At 46.3% G+C, this 24,027-nt stretch overlaps 1 protein-coding gene and 1 long non-coding RNA gene across 3 annotated transcripts in view; one reads left to right on the top strand and one right to left on the bottom strand.

The window, feature by feature from the left end:
• The window catches only part of Angpt1 (angiopoietin 1), a gene marked incomplete in the record, with an annotated part of 187,188 nt that overhangs the window by 19,333 nt on the left and 143,828 nt on the right, over positions 1–24,027 (top strand).
• On the bottom strand, positions 19,733–22,497 carry LOC106148211. Of its 2 annotated transcripts, none has more exons than XR_001233451.1 (2): positions 22,261–22,497; positions 19,733–20,014 (listed from the first exon to the last, which is right to left on the bottom strand). It is a non-coding gene; the product is annotated as an uncharacterized LOC106148211 (long non-coding RNA). The 2 variants fall into 2 exon arrangements; XR_001233452.1 differs by lacking the exon at positions 22,261–22,497 and adding an exon at positions 20,297–20,399.

Genomic DNA, 24,027 nt, shown 5'->3' with positions numbered 1-24,027 from the left:
GAATCCATCTCAGGGGGTGAATCAGGATGGAGAGGTGCACATGTCCACAGCCCTGAGGTGGACTGAACATTCAAAGCAACAGGGACTTACAAAACAGAGCTCAAGTTGTCTTTGATGGAGCTACAGACACTGGCTTTGAAGTGTGACTGTCTTTTCCATTCCTGGGACAAAACACCTGACACACTCAACGCAAGGAGAAAAGGTTTACTTTGCTCAGGGTTTCAGAGGGTTGAGTCCCTGGTTGGCTGGCTCCAAGGCAGGAGTAGCACGGTAGAAGGGCCTGGCAGAAAAAAATTGCTCACTTGATGGCATCCAGGAAGCAGAGAGAGAAGGAAGGATCCAGAGAAAGAGGAAAGGGTAGAGGATAAGAACATCCTCCCAGGTCACGTCCCACTCAGCTTTGAACTCATCACTAGGTTTATCTACTGATCAAGTTAGTGCTGCATGATCAAATCATCCTCCAAAAGCCTTGCCTCTGAGCACATGAGCTTATAGGGGGACATTGTTGGTCCAGTCTGTGCCATGGGTTTGACTTCAGACTCAGACATTATTTAACAGTGTGATTTTTCTACTAGTTATTTAATCTTTTGGGGGACTTTTATAATACATGCTGTGTATATAGGCAGGATAGTAAAATCTATTTGATAGGATTATTGGGAAGGTTAAATGGAATAGTATATGTAAAGCAATTGATATGGTACTTAGCACAAGGGCGGTCTGAAGTAGCATTAGGTCTCCATGGGTCTTGGCCAATATGTTCAATATTTATTGGGTGAGTGGGCAGAGAAACTGGTGTTTTATAAAAAGAATTCACTGCCCTATTTTTATTTATAATAAGGGATATAAGGCTGTGTCAGACAACATTTTAAAAGCATTTGGGATCGTCTTTTAATGCTCCATAGGAAGAGTGCCGCCTTCCCACTCATGAGAATCCTTTATCTACTAGATGTCATCACTTGCCTCGTCCAACTGAAACATTTACAAAATATTTTGAACTTTATGCTTCTACTCTGTTTAACAGCATTTTAGCTTGTAATTAGGTCAAAGAATTTCGGCTTCCTTCTGACAAGGACAACCCTAAAAAGTTTTCATGAACTTAACTTTATTAATGTCACAAGCCAGACTCACAAGTTGGACTTTTCAGTAGCAGTTTTTGTGTAATACATTGCAAAAAAGAAGTGGTTATCATAATTTCAAAGGTAAATAAGTGCAGTGTTCATTCCTGCATGCATTTTGCATGCTACAACTTGGGCATACCCAGAAACCCATTAGACCAGTTAGCAGAACCTTGTCATTCAAGTCAGCAGTCTGCCAGATCTTGTTTATCAGCATGTCTTGGATTACAGCTGCTAACTTGTTCTTTGGTTTCAAAAACTTGAAATTAATTACTGGACAGGACAGAAATCAGATATTCTTCTTTTATTTTCTGATTCTCACTTAGTCTGGACATACTTTTCTTGAAAAAGCAGCTTTTATTGAAAGACTTAAAACAGGTTTACTTACTAATTCTCTTTCATCTACGATATCAAAGTCCAAAGAAAATTGCCTCTTAGGTATTTTTGCCTGTTGGGGATTGTGTGTGACTTTCTAGCCAGACTTCTTGAGAGGCACACTGCGTAGTTCAAACTTCACACAGTGAGAGAAATTACTTGTTTTTGATAGGGAGCCCCGTCCCTGTATTAGTAGTTTCAGTTACCCAAGGCTGAGAACGCTGCTGCCCGTTTCAGGGTTAATGGCAGAGACAGCGGCTGCAGTTTGTAACTTACTTTGCAGATAAGAGAGGTTGGATTGGCAAAACTTTATTTATCATTTAAATGTCCCCTTACTGGCACTAACTTGGCATGATTAGGATCAAGTTTCACCTCAGCAACCACAAAGAAGTCCATGTGAAAACCTGAGTTAGCTGATAGCCAGATTACAGTTTACTCTGGTAATGTTTAGTTCCTTCTCAAAGGGGCATCTTGGCTGGATGGTTGACTGTCTCATTCCTTAGCAGAGCTTTGTTGGCTATTACTCTTTACAGCATTTCATAGTTAAGGTGGGTACCATTGTTTCCAAGTAAGGGTAAGATATACTCATGTGCAAATATTTACTTTTGTCATTTCTACCGAAGATTATTGGGAACATCTTACACCGGAGGTTTACCTTGGTGTGTACAACCTTTATTCAGTAACAAGTATATATTAATGTATAGCAATCTAAGGAATGTGTAGTCTATCACAGAGAATGGGTGATAAATGTTACTATGTAAATTTTTATTATTCACCATGCAGTTGTGATACTCATCACATATTTGAATTTGCAAAATCAAAAAAGCATATGGTACAACTCTACTGGGTTGAGGAAAAATTATAGTTTGTAGCATATCCTTTATGGTCTCAAAGTAGAAGTAAAAGTTTCTATCATAAAAAATATTGTTTTATTAAATGCTGCATTGACAGTCTCCTGGTAAATTAAGATGTTTAAAATAAGTCTAATTCAGAGATTTGCATTTTGCTTTTTTTTTGGTTTTTCTCCAGTACCGGGAACCGAACTCACGACCTTGCGCTTGCCAGGCAGGCGCTTTGCCGCTGAGCTAAATCCCCAGCCCCTGCATTTTGCTTTTTATGTTTAGGTCTCTAGGTTTTGTATTTCTATTTGTTAAAAATAAATGTTTCATCATATACACTTTCAGACTTGAGATTTATAGTTTGGAAAAATGCCACAAATGTTAGGCCACATGTAACATTTTTATTTTCAGGCCTTGAGCAAAATTATGCAAGCAGATTTTTTAGTGCATTTAACTTTCTCCTTAGCTCTTATTTATCTTGTTTGTAGAGGCCTTAAACATTTGAGAAGATTTTGCAGAAGAAATTGGATTAAATAGCTAAAAGTTCAGATTCAGAGATTTAAGTAAATTTGTACTTTGTATCAATGTGACTTTAAGTCAACCATAAATGATGTACAAGAGAAGTCAAAAAGCTTATGACCGCTGCGTCTCAGTTTTTTAGGACAGGGCTTTTGACTTGAGATGCTTTCTCTTAGGCCTTGAACCCAGAATACCACTGAGTATGGAGTTTCTTTTTAAAGAGAAATATGCATGTGGAATGTTGTTGCTCCAGAAAAGATTATGCAAACATTGCAAGACATCCAAGTTCATGGAAAACTATTTGTGACTTCAACTGCTACCCAGCTTTCTGTTTTCATGTCCAGCAAATCATGTTTGGCTGATTTAATTATAACCACACGAAGAACATTTTGAACTTGTAATAAGATTTTTAAAAAATTCTTGCTCTTTTGGAAGAAGGCACATTGGGCCCCACTGCTGGTACCGTGGTGCAGCTCTTCCTCTGGGGATGTGTGCGGATCAGGTCTTGGGGTGCATTCCACACGGCAGGTGGAAAACCAGGGAAGATTGGCTTTCTGACTTTTGTCCTTATAAAAACATGCTTTCTGTGGCTTCATTCCAACCCCAAAGTCATATGTTTTGGGTCTCTTTAAGCCTGTCGCCATGCCTAAAAGTGTTGACAAAGAGTAAGGAGGAGGGGTCTCCAGCCAGATTCCTTGTTAAAGGTGCAGTAGGTCTGAGCACACTCAGGCCCTCCACCTCTACTGGTAGGAGTGCTCCTGCTGTGGGTTTATCACAGGTCTGGAAATTTAGTAATTACAGCTGATCACAAAGGTTGCCCACAGGAGTCATGGGGAGAGAGGAGGAATCACCATCAATGTCTAATTCCTATTAATAAGCTCTCCATTTGAATGTTGGGATCAATTCAGAGCCTAAGTTGATTCACCAAGGCACATGATGCAAGGCTTCTTGTGTGACTTGACTTCTAGCACTGGAACACAAAGCTAGGGTTGAGCCTCTTCCCCTCCACAATGCCAGAAAGCCCAGTGGTCATTATTAATCACAGGATGTGGGGAAACAGGAGCTGTTTGCTGGAAATGAGGCAGATAGTTCAAGTGAGGCATTTAGCAAATGCCTCAGTAGGAGTTCTCATCACCTCCCAGTCAAGTATGTGGCACAGCTCATGTCTAAAACTGGACAAATGTTGACATCCCACTTTAGACCACAGTGCTCCTTCAATTTTCCAGACATGATTGATAAATAAAGTTACAAAAGCAGTTATCTACATTTCTGAGCTATTAATTTGGAGATAAAGAGGATTTGTATGCAATGAACTTATTTTGAACCAAAAGAAAAGAAAAAAAGAAAGGAAAGATTTTGCCCTCAAACTCTTCCCTGTATCTCCCTCATGGCACAGTCTCTGTGATGGGAGCGAGGCCTGGAGGGAGGTAGCAGAACATCTGGTAGCTGTTCTTAGGTCCGGACGAGGGCTCCTGAGGGAGCATTGAGAAGGTGTTTAGAGGAAGACATTAGGAGCCAAAGGTCAGCAGAAGAGGGTGGAACCTGTTTCCAGACCGCTTCACTTTACAAGCCCAGGCCAGGGCCCGGAGGAGGTGCAGCCTAGACGGTCACCCTTCTCAGCCAGGCCTCCCACTGTGTGCTCTCTGCCGTGTCAGTGAGGACACACAGTGTGGCTAACAGACTTCCTTGACCCCGCATACATGCCTGTGTGTCCCTAGGACACAGGGTAACTGCTGATCCAACGAAAGAGCCGGAAAGAAAGGTGAAATTCGTCAGCACAACCTCACATTCCCATGCTAAGTTCAATTCCACATTGAGCTGCTAGTCAGCATTTGGAATACATCTCAACTCATTGGTGGGCTGTTGAGGTTGGCTAGCAAAATCAGCGACGCTACTGTCAAGCAGAACATGTGCTGCTGCACGGGGGTGCCCGTCCACACGTGCAGGGAGACGTGTGTAGGTATCAGTTTACTGTGACGACATCAACCTCAACCGTTCAAGGTCTGTATCGAGTTGCCTCTAACATTACCAGATAATGAGAAGTGAAGGAAAACTGGCTCCAAACTTGTTCTAAGTGGCTCTTTGGGAACTGATTCCCATTATGTCAAATAAATAGATCAAACAGGCCTGTGCAGTAGAGTGTGGCTTGAGTAGTTGAAAAGAGAGGGAACCTAAACAGCGCTGATGGTGTGGAGTCCCGCTGTCCCCCCAGCCCCACTCCTGCTTGTCTGTGGCATATGTGGGCTTCTGAGGTCACCCGAATACATCAGTTAAGGAAAAGGAGCCAGGACTGAGGACACTGTGTTATGCAGAGTTCTTAAATCCCTTTGTCTGGGGATAGCTACCAATAAAACAAAGCCAGACAGGGCCCAGACAGGGTGGACGGTAGGAAGCCGACTTCTGCCTGTGGATTAATGATTCTCAATGCTGAGCAGTGTGTTTGGCAGCGAGAACCTAGAAAGCACCGAGAGCCCAACGTGAACGTGGCTCCCCCCCAGGTTGCAGGGAGCACCCAGGACGCTCTGTGCAGCTTCTAAATTCCCTTCAGGGAACTGTGAAGAGCTGGCCTCCATATCTGTTTTTATCTCAACAGTATGCCATGAGCATTTCCCTCATGTCAAGAGACAGACTCTGCAACCTCATTTAATAGCTGCCTGAATATACTCTACCCAATTATCTACTGCTATCTTGATTTCTAATCAAATTTTTGAGTGATAAATAGTACTGAAATGAACATATTTGTAAATAATTTTCTTTAGATGAATCCTTAATTAATTTTAGTCAGAATTCTTGCAAGCTGAATTTCTGGAGCCAAGAAGGTAATAGGGAGAAGTCCAACGAACTCTTTAGACAGTTGGTGCCAAGTTAATGTAGACTCATCCAAGCTTCATGTGAGAATGACTGCCCTTCAGAGCACAGAACACACTCACACAGGCACACACACACCAACACTCACATACTCACGCACACACACACTCACACTCACACACACATACCCTTTTCCAAGCACTAGGCAACAGAATCTTAAAAATTACTAACATCTTTTTAAACATCATGTTAAAACATAATTTTAACATTTTACATCTTAGACTATCTTCCCAACATTCAACATCAGTGCAGAAGTTCATGTGACATCCTTTTGCATAGACGTGAAATTCTTTCTTCGTCATCAACTCTAGTAAAGAAAAATAGATCAGTATTTATTCTTCAGCAGAATTTATTTATTAAACATTTTCAGAACATGCATATTAGTGAGAATCGAGGCAGTGGAGATTTCTATGAGAAAAAGTAAGAGTGGGGCCTAAGCACTTTTGAGGCTGTACTGTGTGTCGGGTTTATTTACTCCAGTTCAGTCCTTGCAAACACCGGTGAGTACAACTCTCTCTGGGTTGAAGAGGAGACCGCCAAGCAGTTCGGACCACATCCTCCCACCCCACTGATGGCTGTGGTCCACTCACAGGCTCACCATTGCCAAGGGCAGGAGCAAGCTTCATTTCTTCCACTGTCTTTCATTTCATTTTCTGAGAGAAGATTTGGCTCTCGTGTCTGTGTAAGGGAGCTAGAAGGATGCATCTGATACAGTACCGTATCAGTGCGGACACTGTTTCAGAATGCTTGCTGTTGTTAGCTCTCTAAATGCTAATGCCCTTCTTTTTGTATTCGTTCTACAAAGAATAGGATGTAACTGAAACACACGCATATAAACTTGCTCATCTACTTGGTTATATGTAAATATACACAGGCATTCACTTATAAAATATAACATGTATTTGAGCCTACATAAACAGAAAATAAAGATAAGAAAATAATGACGACCAGGGTGGCAAAGTCCATGTTAAAAGTCCTGTAACGCTGCTAGCGTTGAATCAAAATCAAACTAAGATTTTTCACGTTCAATGAAACAGCAGCGCAGCAGGTGTGGGAAGTCAGTCTCTGAAGACGGGGGCCAGGCATCCTGCTTGTCTCTTAGCTGGCACCACCGCAGGCACGGAGTGATGTCCAAATGCATCCATGATAGTGGCATTTCCATGTCACGTACCTTTGGAAAGCCACTGCTGGTGCCTCCCACAGACCATGGTCCATGTTCCTCCTTCAGAGCGCTCAGTCCTTCCAGTCATGTGGAGAAAACAGGAAGAGGAAAAAGTCTCTAGGTGGGTATAGACTCTGCGGGGCAGGCAGGGCGGTCAGCAGTGTGCCCAGGCTTCTGTGGGTGACGCTGTCCTGAGTTACAGATAAAGCCCAGTATCAAAAGGTAAAGGAAAAGCATGTGCGTGCTTGTGTCTTTCTGTGTCACGCATTTGCACGGGCTTGGGGACAGTAGCTCTCAAACCCCTGCCGACAGTGCTCCTTCCGGTCTTCGAGGGTGATCAGTCAGCCTCTAGGAAACGTGTCGGGAAGCAGTTCACACAAACCCTAGAAGTGTTTTCTTAAAAAGACACTCATACAAAGCCACTTTCTCTGGCCAAATTAGCTGTGTAGCCTTTAACTGTGTGTGTTTGTGTGTGTGGTGTAAGTACTGTTGAGTCATCGTTACTGGAATGAGATTTGGGGTAGAAGCTTCCAGAACATGCATGGCATTCCCTAAGTGTGCAATACACAAGCGTATGTTTCCCCACCTGGAGTTTAATGCACGAGCAGTGTGGGTACCACTGCGGATTTAATAAGGCGGACGGAGGAGGGCAGTGAGGGCGGCGCTGAGGGCCCAGTGAGCGTTCAGCAGTGTGAGTTACCCTATGACCGCCATGGTTCTGGTGGCCTGTGTCATTTCCTGCTCTGACACAGGGATACAGACACACCCACTCCCATTCTCATATTCTTGGCAACGCCCTTGGAAATATTTCATTTGGGTCAAGAAATTCTTCAGGACTTTTTCTTAAAATAGCATTAGACTTCATTTTGTTTTGGTTGGTTTTGCTTTCCTTTTGCAGGCTCTTGGCAGTTTTATGTGTCAGCCTTGGGATCCAAAACCTGGGAGAGAGCTGTCCCCCCACATGACGCCATGTACAGGACCACACAGCAGTTTGTCACAGCCCCTGCCCCACAGAGCTGGTAATGGGGAAACCCCATGGCTGCCGCGGTGTCGAGGAGTCACCACCTTCATTGCATACCACAGACAGAAATGAGCCATGTAAACGCAAACAGCCCTCAACTCCACGGCAGGAAGCTACGGCAGCGCGGGCCTCGGCAGATGCTGGCTGTGGGGGCTGTGGAATGTGGAGGCTAATAAGAAGTCATGTGGTTACTTTATCCTTAAAATGGCTTTGTACAGAAACTCAAGCCTTATGTGACAACATCTAATAACCCATATGATTCCACCAGGAGCCCAAGTCAGTCTTAGCTCTGTACCAACTCTGCTTAATTCAGGTGGAGCACTTTTGCCATCTTTAATCTTTGTTCCTTTAATCTAAACACTAATTTGTTTTCATATTTTAAGGATTTTACCAATTATTGATCATTCTATTCACTCTTAAAGACTGGATTCTCACATCACACATTTAGATGCTTCCGAACTGTGTGTGTGTATTCACATTGTAACGATGGAGGCAAGCTGAGCCCAGCCCAGGGAAAAATTAGTTGAGGGCTCACTTAATACCTTGTTCTACTCACCCTCGGATACTTGCGCAGTGAGGTTCCTGCAGGGTCACTGGGCTGTGCCAGTTAAAACACGAGGAACTAAGAAGAGTGCTTTGCACAAACTGAGAAATCAGTTGATGCTACAACACGGCCCAGCTTCACCTGCTTTTACCAGATGCAAGGAGGTTGTAGGAGAGTTGAAAACGTCCTGATTCCTAGCTGAGGCACATTTTTTTTTTGTTGTTTTGTTTTTTTGGTTTTTCTCCGGTACCGGGAACCGAACTCACGACCTTGCGCTTGCCAGGCAGGCGCTTTTGCCGCTGAGCTAAATCCCCAGCCCCCGAGGCACATTTGATTGCACAGTTTGATGTGAAAGTAGAGAAACAGTTTTCATTTACATAGAGGGAAAAGTACGTCCTCAGGTGGGTAAACTTTGAGTGCGGCCCTGCCCTGGTCCGTCATCCGTGGGCTTGGCAGCCAAAGTTTCTCCTTGAGAACACGAGGAGCTTTGTTTTCTTCCACTTTATTAACAGTCAAAAAACCCCGCCTGTGCTCGGGCTGGAAGTGGGTAGCGTCCTGCTGAGGTCACTATTGTCACAAATGTAAACAACAGCAAAGGAGTTTCATTCTCCGTGCACTGCTTGCCTCTGGGCATTGGGCAGCGTGGGTTTTGGGAACCGAGTGGTGGAGGAGGAGCAGTGAGAGGCGTCCTGGAGCCATCGAGCGTGCCTGTGGGGCTCCTTGCTGTTCCCCAAGGCAGAGAGGAGAGGCTTTCCTTCCCTTCCCCTGGGCCCAAACCCTCCCTCCCCCACAGGCACAGCTGGGACCAAGTCACAGTCACTCAGCGCCTCTGCAGCTGTGTGTATTCAGCATTCTGCACCCCGAGGGAGGAAGACAGGAACTGAGAAGAAGAAAAGAGGTGAGAGAGGAAGGCATGAGTGGATCGGTTCAGTCCATGTCCCCTCAGGCCCAGGAGCAATTTCATAGAAAGGAAATCAAGGCAGGAGAGTATATCACTGGTTTTAAGGGATGTTGAGAAATAGATTTACTTGCAAAATACTTGGAGCAATTTAGTGGAGAATCATGAAAACCATACAGCTTGTAAATGCAAGTCCCATGAGTGGAATGATCTTATTACTGAATTTTAGTATTGGTGGTCGTCCTGGAGAGATGGCCCAGAGCATCCACACGCAGCCGATGTCTTCCTTGTAAACACGAGAGTGCGGAGATGGGGATGGAGCTGGGGCCACAGCCGGGCCCCACAGCAGGTCCTGCACCCAGTGAGGCGATGCTTCTGCTCAAGCCGGGAGGAAATGGAAATCCAGATTCATGGCTTTCAGAACGCGGCATCCTTCAAAACCCTTTGCACTGTAGGGCCTTGCCCAGAAGTTTGTGAGGCAAGCACTTACTTGGGGTGCGTCGGTAGACTGTGTGGGTGAGTGCGTGTGTGTGTGTGTGACTCTAGTGTAAACTCACACCACACGCCTGCCCCGGAGAACCCCTGAAGAACTTTTGTTAACCAAAGGGACTCTTGGAGCTGATAGCTCTGGACTTCCCTTCAATTCCCCCACCCCTGGTTGTATGTCATGAGCTGCCTATCTGTAGTTTCCTTTCAGTATCTGAAAATAACTTGGAGACACCATGCCCTTTAACTCCTGTGTATTCAGCATTGATTTCCTAATAAAGCAATCATTTTAAAGCATACTTTTACCATAGCTATCAAAATATTATCCATATAATATTGTTATCTAATCCTGTCCACTTCAGGGTCCTGCCTGTCCCTGTTCAAATTCCATCTGTTCTCCCTGTGATATCCCATAGGGGTTTCTTTCCCTGCTCCCAGCCTTCAGTTTTATATTGAGTTCTGATGTCATGCTTTACCAGGCTCCCGTAATTTGGAATCTTTCTTTGCATCTGTCAGCCTTGGCATTTTGAAGTGCTCAGGCCAAGGAGGTTGGATTTCTGTTTACTTTGTTTCTTTTTCAGTTGCATCATGAATGTTTACAGGGAAAGCACTGAAATGACGTCAGTCTTTCTGCGCTTTATGTCAGGTGTCACGGTAGGGCAGTTTGTTCAACAGCGGTGATGCTAGCTTTGACTTCCTGGGTCCCGGCGGTGCTGCTGGGTCTCTCATTGAGACACAGACAATTAATTTGGAGCAAAGAAAGGACTGAGCCTTGCAGATCAGCGAAGAATGGGTCTAGGTGGACCGGTCTGCCTGCCAAGAGCCCAGGGAAGGGTCCCTGACATCTGTTCCACTGGCCCAGAACATGAAGACTGCTGAAGAGTCCCATGGTAAAAGGCACGAGTGCATAATCCCACTCTACAAAGCAGCCAGGAGCTGGGAGCCATCCAGTCTGCCATATGTTACATTGACGGCTTCTGAGTGAAGCGGGGCCCTCACGAGGGTGCATCAGTGATCTGACTTCAGTTTCATAAGCACCGCTCTGATTCCATCCTGGAAGCACATGATGGAGCCAGAGTAAGCTCTGCAGTGATGGTGAGGGTGGCCGTGGCCTGGGCGGGCCAGCAACGGTGGGGAGAAGTGTCAGACTTTGCTGCTGGTGGAGGCTGGGGCTGGTAGGATTTCCTGGGAATCCAGCCATCGGAGATGGGGAGAAGTTTCCAGAGCAGACGGGAGCAGCTGCCAACGTCGCCGGCAGAGGCTGTGCGCAAAGCAGGCCAGCGTGAAGGCGGCCTGGGCTCTGTGTTATTTTGTGTTAGAATTCCCCGTGGGGAACTGGAGCAGAAAGGTCCCGGTGTGGAGTTGTCAGTCTGGAATTTAGGGGAGAGATCTGGGTTGAAGTGTGAAATCTGAGAGCTTTAAACACACAAACAGTATTTAAATTCGCCTCCATGCTCTGCAGAGGTCATGTGGTTAGTTCACTGGGTTCTACTTTGTCCACTGTCTGACATAGCTTCCATCCTGCCAACACTTCCTTTTTGGAAAGCAAAACTCTTATCCTGTGAACTCTCTGTCTTTGACACCTAGCCGCAGTTTGAAAGACAAAATCCAAATTTAATACAGAGACTCACAATCAGGCTAAAAATTGCGTTCTACTTTACCCAATAAAATCCTGTTTGTCCTCACAGGCTAAACTTACACGTCAACCATTCTGCCCATTTTCCCGAAGGCCCAACGAGGACCAGACTCTCCCTCCCCTGTGGGCCCTCAGCACTCATTGCTCTGCTGTCGTCCAACTCAGCAGCCACCAGTGGCCACCTGTGCACAGGAACGTGGAGTCCAAACTGAGCTGTGCCGCCACATCGGAGTCGGAGACTTAGCACAAGAATATATAAGATCAAAGAGTGGAATGTTCTTGTGAAATGGCCCTCTTTGAATATACTGGGCTAAATATATTATTAATTCCACTTATTTATGTTTTACACTTTAAATGTGGCAGTCTAGGAACTTTAAAACTGTATGCATGGCTTCCCTTGCTGTGATTTTTGTTGACCAGGGCTGCTTTAGAGGATGCACCCTGGTGTGTGAATAAACACATGTTAGTCATCTTATATCTGTTTTCCTGATAGACTCTGAGCTTTTGAAAGCAGAAAATATATTTGATTCTCCCTGCAGGGTCCAACAGGGGTTTGACTAGATGCACCATGAAAGTTAATTGAATGTTTATTGGCATGGCATTGATTTTTGTCCTCAGACATGGAGGCATAGACAGACTGCCCGTAATGTAAACACAGAGAAGTTGAAGAAGAATCAACTATAGGAGATCTATAGCTGATATTTTAAAAACCCAAGTCCTTTGCCAAAGTCAACCAAAATTGTAACTGGCCACATATAATTCTTAAGCTAAGAATTAAAATTTCTGAAGAAATTCCAGGGACCCAGGGGTGTTTCCGAGGGTGAGCTCTTGCACTTCCTCTCTTCACTTTTGTCTTTTGTCCACCCCATGGCATGCAGAGCAGCCTTTGATTTTAACGTCTCCGCCGATCACTGGGATGAGACCGGTGTCCATTAGAATGGATGACCCCGCGTAGCCTAACCGAGCAGAGGAGACAGGAGAGTGCTCCCGAGCCCCTGGCCTCAGGGAGAAGTGTGTGGTGTGATAGGAGACCAGGAGACATGGAGTTTAGTTCATGCCAGGCAGCCTGTGCAGAGAGAACCACTGCTGCAGAGAAAGCAGAGGCAGAGGTGCAGGTTGGTACGTCTTGCCAGCCCTGCTCAGGCGGAGGGCACCACTGCTGGGGTGGCCGTCCTGTGTCTGGACAGAACTGCCCAGCCAGGGGGGAGAACGGTAGCTCAGGTTATGGGAACTGGATGGAAATATCCTTTTGACCCCCAAGGTTCCCCTCGATGGCTCACTCAGCGGAGTTTTGATTTGGTGTTCCTTCTCTTGAGTGCTCTGCCCTTTAGGAAAGGAGTGGAGAGACACAGTTCATCTCCCGTGATAGATTAGTAGCCATCCATGCCCTGTGTGCTGCATCAGGCCAAATAACTGTTCCCTGTTAAAACTCATGAGCGATCAGGGAACCATGTGTGCCGTGGTCTTTTCTACTCTACATCTTCTGGACATTGACCTCAGCCTCGTGGTGTTTTACCTCCGTATGCAGAGCCTCCTGTGCATTCCCAGAGCTCTTTCCTTTCAGGGGAGAAGGGGAGGCCTTAGGCCAAAAACACAGAGCTCACTTGTGTGCTGAGCAGTGCCGTTCAGCAAACCGCCAGCAGCCGACACACACAGGAGGTTGCTCCATTACCCCGACATGTAAATGTGTCGTCCAAGAGTGGGTGGCTTGTGTTTTCCTCATTAACTGGGCCTGGTCTCTGTGGGAGACAGAATGATGCTTAAGGTTAATTTCACCCTGAAAACCTGTCCTTTCCCCTAGGTATCTGAGCCAAAATAAAATGTACTTTCAGAGCTTCCCGTGTTGCTAAATATCTTGCTCAATACTTAATCGTTGGAGGTTTAGGGGTTTTGTTTGGTATTAGGCCCTGGTGCCAGCGATTCAGACACAGCCCATCCACATACAGCCATAGACACCGAGCCAGGCTCTTCCCACACAGAGGATATTCTCAGAGAAATGTAGACACTTTTGGAAGGACATCAGCTCTTCCTGGACACCCTCAATGTCATCGCTATCAAGCAGTGTAAATGGCAACCAAACAGTCTGACTCTACTTCAAGTCTGAGAGAAGACTCTAACCAGAAGTCCACTAGTGCCCACCTATACTGCACTGTGTCTTCACGTTTCACAGTGTTGATGACCTGGTTCTCTTTTATCTTTTTGGTCAGAATGAAATACTTCAAAAGCCTTTCATTACCCCTGCTGCACTGGTACATCCATCTTGAATGCTTGAGTCATGACAGTCAGAACTTTAGATCCAAGAAAATGTTAAGTATAAGTCAGTCTCATCTTGGTGGCCCTGGAAATGAACTAATTTTCCGTAAGATGTTGCTTAGTAGCTGAGGCCAAGAACCAGGACTGAAGCAAAGGCATACTGATATCCAATCCCAATCTTTCCACTACATTATTTACCTTAATATTAAACCAAAGCAGACTGGGGAGGTAGCTCAGTAGTAGAACCCTTGCTTAGCATGCACAAGCCCCTGGGTTTCATTCTCAGCATTGTGAAATCAACCAAGCAGTCAGCCAACCAACCAACTAGCCAACCAGCCAACCAACCAGCCATCCATCCAGCCAACTGACCAGCCAACCAACCAGCCAATTAGCCAACTAGCCAGCCAACCAAAGAGAGTCACTGGAAAGGGAAAATGTATTGAGCTAGCACCGTTGCAGACCATTGGGGTGACTTAGAAGAGGGAGGCAGCTGAGTGAGCAGTGCCTTCGAGCTATATGAATGTGCTAACAGAAGTGTGTTAAGTAGGAGATGGGAGCAAGAAAGAAGTTTTCAGCTCTCCTGGCAGGTAACTGGAGTGTGCTTAACAGGAGGTATCTATCTTGTGGATTTAGAGACTGAGCTAGGCCTTCTATGTTAAGGGAAGAATATTTAATTTCAGTCTCTGGCATGAAGGTGTTGTGCCCACGTTACCAGAAAGGTGCATGCTCAGTGGAAAGGGTATTTTCTTACAGACCCGATGTAGCACATACCTGTCACCTTCATGTGGGCAGATGCTATTCAGGCTGTGCTGGGGATAGTTTCAGCAGGACTTACGTACCCTGAGACTCGCGTGGGTGTGTGCTGAATTGCAGTCATTGCCGTCGTTCAGAGCAGTCGGCTGAGGCTGTTATCTTTGGAGGACAGGAGCAAGGGGAGGTAGGAGACACTGGTTGAGGCCAGTGTGTGCGAAACACCAGTCAGCACAACAGTCCATCGAGCTGTGGGAGGAAACCTTCCCAGGAGAGCAGCAGCTCATACGACGTGCAGGATCGTAACAGGCTTGGTTTATGTATTCCTGCTCTTCTTTCTGGACTGATGTGTTGTCTAGGTAAGAGATGTACAGTGGTAGACACGACATTTGCAAAACTTTAAAAATAAAAACAGACTAACACAGGAAGCAAAGCACACTTAAAACTAAGTTAGATGATAACAACATTTAAAAGTGTAACGTGACCTCATTTGTATTTATTGGTCTAAACTGCCCTTCACCAAATGTCAACGTTTCTTTTGCATTTTCTCTACGGACAGATGCTCAGCGGAAGTACATGCTGTGAGTGACACCATGATGCTCTCTTTAGGGAAGGGTTGTGTGAGCAGAGGGAAGAAGACCAAAATACACATCAGCTCTCCTCGGCTTCCACCTAACTCACCATACCTGGGCCTTCGAGAGGGTGGGGCTCTGCTTTTCACCTGCAAGATCTGACTCCGATTAGGGCTGTGGGCAGGTTGAGAGCTGGCTGAGAACTGCGCCATGTATGACTTCATTAGTCACAGCAACAGCCCTCTGAGCTTGTATTTATTTCCAACTTGACAGATCAGAAAACTAAGACTCAGAGAGGTTAAATAAACTATATAAAATCAAAGGGCCTGTTAGTGATGGAGCCAAGATACAAATAAAGACTTTCCCAGCTCCTCAGCTGAGTGTCTCTACTCGAGAGCACTGTACAACATTAAAGAATATCCAAGAGTGGAGAAAACCAGCAGAGAAGGGGCCGGGGACAGGTCACAGGAGCAAGGGATAGGGAGCATGGAAATGCCTGTGGGGCCTGGTAGCTTTCCTCCAGGACTGAAAGGTCACCAGGCCGGAGGAGCTGTGATGAGTGGTTTGCATGACCCCTATGGGTAAATCGGGTAAAACGTGAAACAATATGGATGAGGGAATTTCAGGGAAACATTGTTGTGTGAATGAACTTTCCAAGAGCAGTGGTTAAAGATAGACTGACTTTTCTTGGGAGGTCGCCAGTTTTGTGTCTTTGGACTTACTGGTGATGGGCTATACAATCATTTGATAATCTGTTACCAAAGAAAAACCAAATGTAAAACTCACAGCGTAATGAATCTGCCCTTTCTTTATTCTGCCTATTGTCAGTGAAGTAAACTGTGCAGTTAGAGTAATTATCAAGAGAGTAACTGAAGGGTTTTCCAAATAAACATTTGAGAACTAACAGCATATATTACTGCCACACTGGGTTTCTACTACTTTTCTTTATTTTTTCCTTTGGTTTTATCCAGGATATAAAAGATGGCTTGGAAAACGTACCTCTTTTCTATACTTTAAGTTGTACATTTCAAGTTAAGCGTATTAATTGGCTGGGGGTAAGCTTAAAAAGAAGGAACCTCAGATGTCTTAAAATTATGTTTGGAAAATAATCCTATATTCCCTATAGGTTATTCAGACTTTCTCCTGCTAAAGTGCAGACATGTTTTCAATGTAAATCTGTTGAGACACATCAGCTTGGTGTTGTTACAGGGATGTATGGTTTGTAAGAAGACTTTGGTGTTCTACTGATGGTATTTTGTTTGTTTTGGGGGCAATCCTTTCAAATATTTTAACTGAGCACAAAAGATGGCTCTAAATTACAGTCACAGAGTGATCAACTGTCTCTAAATAGAAATGATGCCAACATAGAATTGCAGCGCATGCAGTGTCCCTCATGTATCCGCCTGCAGACTGCTGCTCGTTGTGTGATGGAAGCCAGAATCTTACTGGCGGTCACCTCAAGCTGTCGAGCCCCTCCCGACTTCTGCTTGCCCATGAACTGGAAGACCTGGGTCTGATCTCTCAAGAGTCTTCTATTCTCAGAAGCACGTACAGTTTGGTCCTACATTAATCCCCAGAGAGAATTCAGAATATTTAAAGTGAACGTGGTTGAGGCAGCTGTGTGTGAACGCCCTGTGGCTTGCACACCATGTCTCAGGCAGGTCGGTGCCCCAGCCTCGATGTGTCTCCCCGACTCCGAGCAGACGGTTTCCAGATCTGCCCTAGCCTGACCTTTCCTATCCCCTGTCGTGGATTTCTTTCTGTTTATAGGACAACTTTACTTAGATGTCCTGCTATCACCTAAGTCCAAACCTGGGGAAACAAGGAAGGAGAGCCAGGGACTCGCCTCAGCCCCTCTCCTCTGCCAGCCCTGAGTCGTGGGTCCCCATGCAGAGACCCTGGTTCCACCTCCTGCCCCCCGTCACCACCTTCCGGGGTGGGACGTGCTCTGCCAGGCCCTGCTCTCGTCATGTTCTTGGTCTCAGCAGGCTCAGCCTGGCCTGGGTTCTGTCAGAGTGCCTGGTGCCTCTGCCTCGGGTCTTTCATCCTCATGGACGCTGAAGTCCGTGCGGTATTCTCACTCAGATGCTCCTGGGCAGCCGCAAACTCCGGTCTCCAGTCTGGTGTGGCATGTGAGGTGTGCCTTCAGGGCAGTGCTCACTGTTACATGTAAATGTCAGGCACACATACTTGCCACTTTTGTCTCTCACCTTAGATCAGGAGTTGGTTCAACACCAAAAGCCGATCCTCTCCTCCTCCTCTTATTTCTGCAGGTTTTATTGAGTACCTGCAGCTCCCTGCGTGAAATGCTCCGCGGTTCCTGGGACTATCAGTGCAGGCTCGATGTGGCTCTTATCCTTAGGGAAAGCACTGCTACTGCCTCTAGGAAAGGATGCTAAAGCTTGCTGAGCGTGTTTAGGCCCTGAGTGTAGGTGTTGGCAGGAATCATCTCCTTCTCCTTTTCTGAAGAGTTTGTCTGATGAAGTTTTGACCCCTGCTTTGCACAAGAGGAAAGACAGGCTAGGAGAGGTCAGGCCGCGCAGCCCACCTTTCTTCTGAAGCCTGGCCCCCATTCCTCGGCTACAGGAGAATTTACGCTTAAGGGCTCCCAAGTGAACGTAGCTATCAGTTAAGTCTGGGGTAGACGCAACCTAGCCATTTCCCAAGTGGTCCAAATGACTGGTGAGCCTCTCAACCTCCGTTCTAAATTATAAATAAATGAAGCTGTGTTCACCAACAAAAAGTTTATTATTTACATCTTAAGCGCTATTATAAACAGCATCACCTATTCCACTGTGTGTGAGCCTCCATATACAGGAATATCTATAAAATAACTAGAGGCTATATTTGAAGCTCAAAAAGTCAGCTCATTTAAAAATGTATACTATTAATTCATTCACATGTGCTTTTTAAATAATGTAGCATATAATCATTCTCTTATGTTAGTTACTTCATCTATTAATCCCTATTAATCCTATTAATCTAGGTAGAAATATTTTAGGATGTTCATTTTTCAACTAAAGAAGAGTAATATATTTTCCCCTAAAACCACATGCCATAAAAGTGGGTTCATGTCTGGAGTGGTTTTTCTCAACAAACTTCAAAAGAACATATCAGATAATTCCTGTGATAGCCACAGCCTAAAATCTCTGCCGGGTTTAGATTTATATAGACAGTAAAGATAAACGTGTGGGTCTTCTCTCTTTTCTTTTCCTGCCTGCCAATTCACTGCCTTCCAGGGTGACTTTAATAAATAATTACAGGGTGTGGCAAAAGTCCTTGTTTCTTCTTGTAGAACAAAATTCCTGACTCTCTATCCGGAACTTATTTTGTGAGAACCTGACATTTGTGAAATTCAAAATAGAAGCGTTCGAGATATTTTAATATGTATTTCAATATATTTTTATTAGGCTGAGCAATCTATCAGGAACCACTGAAATGTTTAAAAATAGAAATGAATCCTGCTCCCCTGTGGTGAATGGAGCCGGAGACAACAAAGAAGATGATGATGAAGACAGGGGTAGGGGAGAGGAGAGGAAGGGAGGAGAGCAGAGAAGGCAGGAGGGCAGGAGGAGGAGGACAAGGAGAAATGACCAAGCTGCCCGAAGTGACTGATTCCTGCTGGTGCTGCCTGAGGGGAGGCGCCGTCTCAGCCCCCTGTGCTCAGCACAGGGAAACGAGGCTAGGTCTCTCTCTTTGCTCCTGGCTTGAATGACATGGAAGAGTTACCGTGTCTTGTCCAACAACACCCTTAGAGTAGCCAGAGCCAGCTCCAGGCCTGCATCGCCCCGCCACCACCTTGCTCCGCGTAGCAGGGGAGGGCACCAGTGTCCCTGGCGAGCACAGCTCAGTGTCCGTCCGCTCAGGCCTCTGCCCCTAGAAACACTTAGTTCCACTGAAAACCCTTTGGGCTCCAGAGGAGAAGATACCTGCTGGCCCTGGGCTCTGCTCAGCCAGTTCACCATCACCTGGTTCTGTCTGATTTATTGTCTCCGTAGCTTGTGGATGAAATGTGCTCACAAGGACAAAATCTGCAATAATGTTTTTAGCATGGTTAATAGAGTCTGGTTAAGTAAACATCCTCAACGAAGCAGCCAGAGAGCTTAAAATAAACAGAGCTACTGGGCCAAGTTCGTAATTCCTTACACATTCAGCCCTCTGCCCCCTTCTGAACATGCCATTAAAACCAGATTTGTGTACTTGATATAATTATCCCGAAACCATAGCTGTTTAAACACTGGGGTCGTTTGCATACTTAAGCCTACTTTCCCTGCTCTTTTCTCCTCCGGCTTTGTAAAACCTGCAGTTTGTTTCCAGGCTCTTGTCAAGGTGGCTGGCGCTGACCTCTCAGCATGCTGGCCCCGAGAACCAGCTGTGTGCTCTTGGGAAGACGGGCTTGTTCGGCCTCATCAAATCGAGGGCTCTTTGGGGGGTGTGAAGGTTTCGCACCTGGATTAGAAGGCGGCTAGTTTCCAAAAAGGCCGGTGGAAATGACAAGCAAATATGTATTTATGGAAGCTGTACATGAGAGCGATGTGTGACGTTAGACACATACATGTACTTGGGGAAAAGACAGCCCTGGAAATGTCCCCTCTCCCGGGCCCCAGCTCCTGTCCTGGCAGAGCCAGGGTGCCGTGGGTGCTAAGCAACATAACCACTTGGGAGATGGCTTTTAAAATCAGAGACACTAAAAATAAACTGAAGTGATGGCCACATTTATTTGCAGTAAATGTCATTCTTGTTTAAATATGCTGGCGTATGCTGTCCGTGTTCACACAAAGGCATTGTTGGTTTTCACATATTTCTTCCCAGTGTCCATGAACCTGCGTTGTGTCCGCTTCCCTGGTGCTTTCTGCCCAAGGACCAGGTGTGAGGCTGACGCAGTCCGTGAGGTCAGGTGGTTGGTGTAAAAGAAACACAGACTGAGGCTGTCGGCGAGGGTTGGTGATGGATTTTATTTTGCTGAAATAAGGGACCTGAAAAAGGAAGGAAGCAGCATGAGACCGATATCTCAGATGATAACTGAAGGACTTCAAAATCCCGGAGAGGAGAGGAGAGGATGAATGGACCCTCAGAAGGTTGCTGAAGTCGGGAGCAGGGAACGAAAAAAAAAAAAGACACAGGCCAGAATGAGCAGCTGCCTGTGCACAGAGGCTGGGAGAGCGCAGGGCTGTCCTGGGGCACAGAGACGGGCAGAGCCTGGCCGACCCTGCCCACAGGACGCAGGGCTGCGTGCGAACCCCTCCCGCCTGCCTCACCCTGGGGTGAGGAAAGCCTCATCCCTCTGTGCCGGGTGAAGCCAGCTCTGCGCTTCGGGCCCTGGGGCGATGTTGCCTTCAAGGAGGTTCTCCCCTCTCGAACCTCCTCCTCTGTTCCTGTAAAATAAAGAGAAGGACACCACATCCCTCCCGACTTTGGGGAGTGAAACGAATCTAGCACGAGGCCCTAAGCTCCCCAGGTTGGGTCCTGGGTGGTGGTGGGGCACTGATAGGGGTGGAGCTGGCTGGGATGCTTTGTTCTGAAGGGTGTTTAATATCCACACTGAGCCGACTAGGGGTTTATTTGCATATCTGCTTATTATGCACACCCTCCCTGGGATGCTTCTCAGTGGGGGCAGAAACATCATCCCCTTTTCCCTTGGGGTACTCCAGGCCTCAGCCCTTGGCCTGCTTGGGCAGAACTGCGAGTCAGGACAGCAGGAAGCTGGCCTTGCCTGGGGCACCAAGCTGCCTTCCAGCACCTTGTGCTTTGAGAAGCACTGGCCTAGAACGCGCTTGACTACAGGAACTTTGCTACTAACCACTGCCAGGCAATTATGTGAAGCAGGGCACCGTGTTCAGTGGATGTAAAATCCCAGCACATGTACCCAGTAATGACTTTTACAGCTTTACTGGGGTGTGATCGACATACTGTACCGTTCACAGGGTTTTTTTGGTACTGGGAATGGAGCTCAGGACCTTGAGCTTGCCAGGCAGGCGCTGTGCCACTGAGCTGTATCCCCAGTCCATTTCACACATTTTTGGTGTATGAGCAAAAGACCCTCAGTAAATTTACAGAGCTGTAAAACCTGCACCGCAGTCTATTTTCAGAACACGTCCGCCACTCCGAGACCCTTCGTGCCAGCTCTGCCGTCGTTTCCCTGTGCCAAGCTCAACTCCAAACCGTGCGATATTTGAATGTCCACTCCGCCAGTCCTCATTTTAGATACAGAATCGTGAAGAGGCACACAGTGGACCTCTTCTACTGACAGGTCACTGAGTAGAAGTGACTCTAGAATCAGTTACCTGGTGGTTAAAACACTCATTAACCGTTTTTTAAATGGACTTGGTAAACGACTAAGAATTCAAATGTGATTCCAGGGGCAATGTTTGCCACATTGAAGAAACCCAGGTTTTCTTTTCCTTTTTTTGAGGGTCTTGCTATGCAGTTCAGGCTGATCTGGAGCTCACTTTGTAGCCCAGGCTGGCCTTGAACTTGCAATGATTCTCCTGCCTCAGCCTCCCGAGTGCCGGGATTACAGGTGTGTGCCATCATACTTGGCTAAACTCATGTTTTCAAATAATTTATTTTTGAGACTTGCTGGACACCCATTTACAAGCTAGCATTACCAGTCTAAGGAAAATAGAAGCTTTCAGAGGTTCGTCTTTTCCTTTAGCCCATAACTGCACGTCACCAATCAAAGCCAGCTGAGGCCAGCCTGCACCTTTACCGTAGTTAGGCTTCTCTCTGAGTCTTTAACAGGCGTTTCTGTAAGTTTGTCTTAGCTGTGCACAGCTCTCTTTGGGTGCAGCCCCTAATCATTTGTCTTCTCCACTGCCTTCGCCCCTTCCCATCTTGCTGGCCGGTGGCCCTCTCCCTGGCTGTGCTGACTCTCACCTGCCAGCCCCAAGCGCTGGTATTTCAGGTCCTCTGCTTACAGGCTCCCACGGTTTCCGATCGGCCACATGATGGAGTGCAGAGGCCCAGCCCACATGGTCCAGTCGAGCTTCCTGTCGGACGCTTGCCCTTACAGACTCCTGCAGGCGTGCTACGCTCTTCCCGTTCCCAGACGCGCCAGGCACACGACCCTCCCTGACTGGGCTAAGGCTGCCCTCTCCCCGTGGCCTGCCAAGCTGCCCCTCCTCACGGTCTCATTTAGACAAGGGCCCCAAAGCTCCACTGTCCCTCCTCCCACACCCTCCACTTCCCTCCATCAGAAGTGCCTTTTTCTGCCCATACTTACTATGGCCTTTTTAACTCCGACTGAGTATAAGCCACGGCCGGGGTAAGCCACCGTGCTTGTGGAGTCGCTGGGACATAGGAGGCTCCCCCGAGAGTGATGGATGTGTGAGCCGGTGGGCGCTGAGCTCGCTGAGCGTGTGGGTCCTGCGTGGTTTGGGCGTCTGGCAGATTCTCGTGCTCTCCAGCCCAGTCAGCCTGTGTTGTGTTTTTGTTTGTGTTCCTTTTTAGGAAGTTGAAACTTTTAAACCTTCTGTTAGGGATGAGAAAACGCATGAACAGGACAAGATGTTCTTACATTTAGTCCTAGAAACCTGGCTTCTGATGATCGTTAGTATCCCATCTCAGGTTTTGAAATCGTAGACTGTCATCACCGACAGGACTTGAGAGACAATTTCCTTTAACGCAGTTTTCCGGATGATGGAGACGTTGCCCAGTGTCATGTGGATATTACTTTCTTTTCTTTGGGCACGCGGCGGGTGATGTGGGCAGTGCTGTGTCTAACCCTCTGCTCGGTGTCTCTTCATTCATGACTTCATTAAGTGCCTGAAGTTTCCTTTCCACAGAGCTACTTCATAAAAAGGTGTGTGCGGGGAGGAGCCCAACTCTCAACCCACTGTGATGGGACGTCGCTGCTGGCTACTTACTACTGATTTGCCACTTGTAATCCGCGGAGCTTAGTGTGCACTGCACAAAAATCAGCTGTTGCCAAGGAAAAGCTCGGCGGTTCCCTTCTGCCCCTTAGGGATCAATTCTGTATTTTTGAAATCATAAAAATAATGACAAAATGCCAATAAAGTGTGACAAGTCTTACAGCTGAGTTCAGCTGGCAGGTGTTACAGAATGGACCCCTGATATCGCCTATGCTGAAAATATTAGCAGAACCCGGAAGCAACACTGGTCCTACATCAGTATTTCATTGACAAAACAATAATCTGAACTACCATAGAGTTATTTCCATAATCGCTTTGTGAAATTCCCGGTGCATCAAATATTATCTTAGAAATTAAAATGCTTCCAAGCACTTTTTATATAATCAAGTTAAACAGTTAATTTCAAAAACAAAGACAAAAACAAAAACCCACCATAAATCTTCTCAGTGCATTCTAGAAGTTTTCAGTATAAACCAGGACATATGCTGGTGTCTTGCCTGTTATTTTAAATGGAAAATGACTCACATAATGCATGTTTTCAGCTCTGTGGTGTGTGTGTGTGTCCTGCTTATCTTTTTATTGCTTTTACTTTTATGTAAATAATAACAAATTGCCATATTATCAGTGGTCTAAAACAAAAGATTTGTGAGAGTTGCATTTCAAAAAATATTAGCCTACAGAAAGCTCCTACTCTTTGAATAGTAACAGAGATCGTCCTTTGGCCCACAGACTAGAAATTTGTCCCTCACCAAGACAAAAGCAATCAAAACCCGGCTCGTTGCTGGGAATCCAACAGAGCTGATTCTTCGTCCCGCTTGGAATTCAGCAACAGCTTTCATACTTTCGTCAAGCTCTCATTGGCTCTGAGAAAAAAGACAATTAACCCTGAAGTAAGAAGCGCCGTGCACGCGCTCTTCCCGCTGGGCTGACGAGCCCCTCTCAGAAAGGGCTGCTCGGGTGGGTCGCTATTGGTCAGTGATGCTATTCTTTTGGAAAAGCCTTTGGAAACCTGTGCTTCAAGGGGGTTTGATAATTGGGTATGACGTTTTCAGCTGCCTTTTGTCTGAGTCTGTTAGCTGGGCTGGGATGCCTGTGAGAGAAAGCCTCCCTGGGAAGCC

Source organism: Chinchilla lanigera, unplaced genomic scaffold (assembly GCF_000276665.1).
Source record: "Chinchilla lanigera isolate Chin_1 unplaced genomic scaffold, ChiLan1.0 scaffold00016, whole genome shotgun sequence".
Taxonomy (NCBI): Eukaryota; Metazoa; Chordata; class Mammalia; order Rodentia; family Chinchillidae; genus Chinchilla; species Chinchilla lanigera.
Note: the sequence above shows the minus strand (reverse complement) of the source record. Positions and strands in the feature narration are given on the sequence as shown.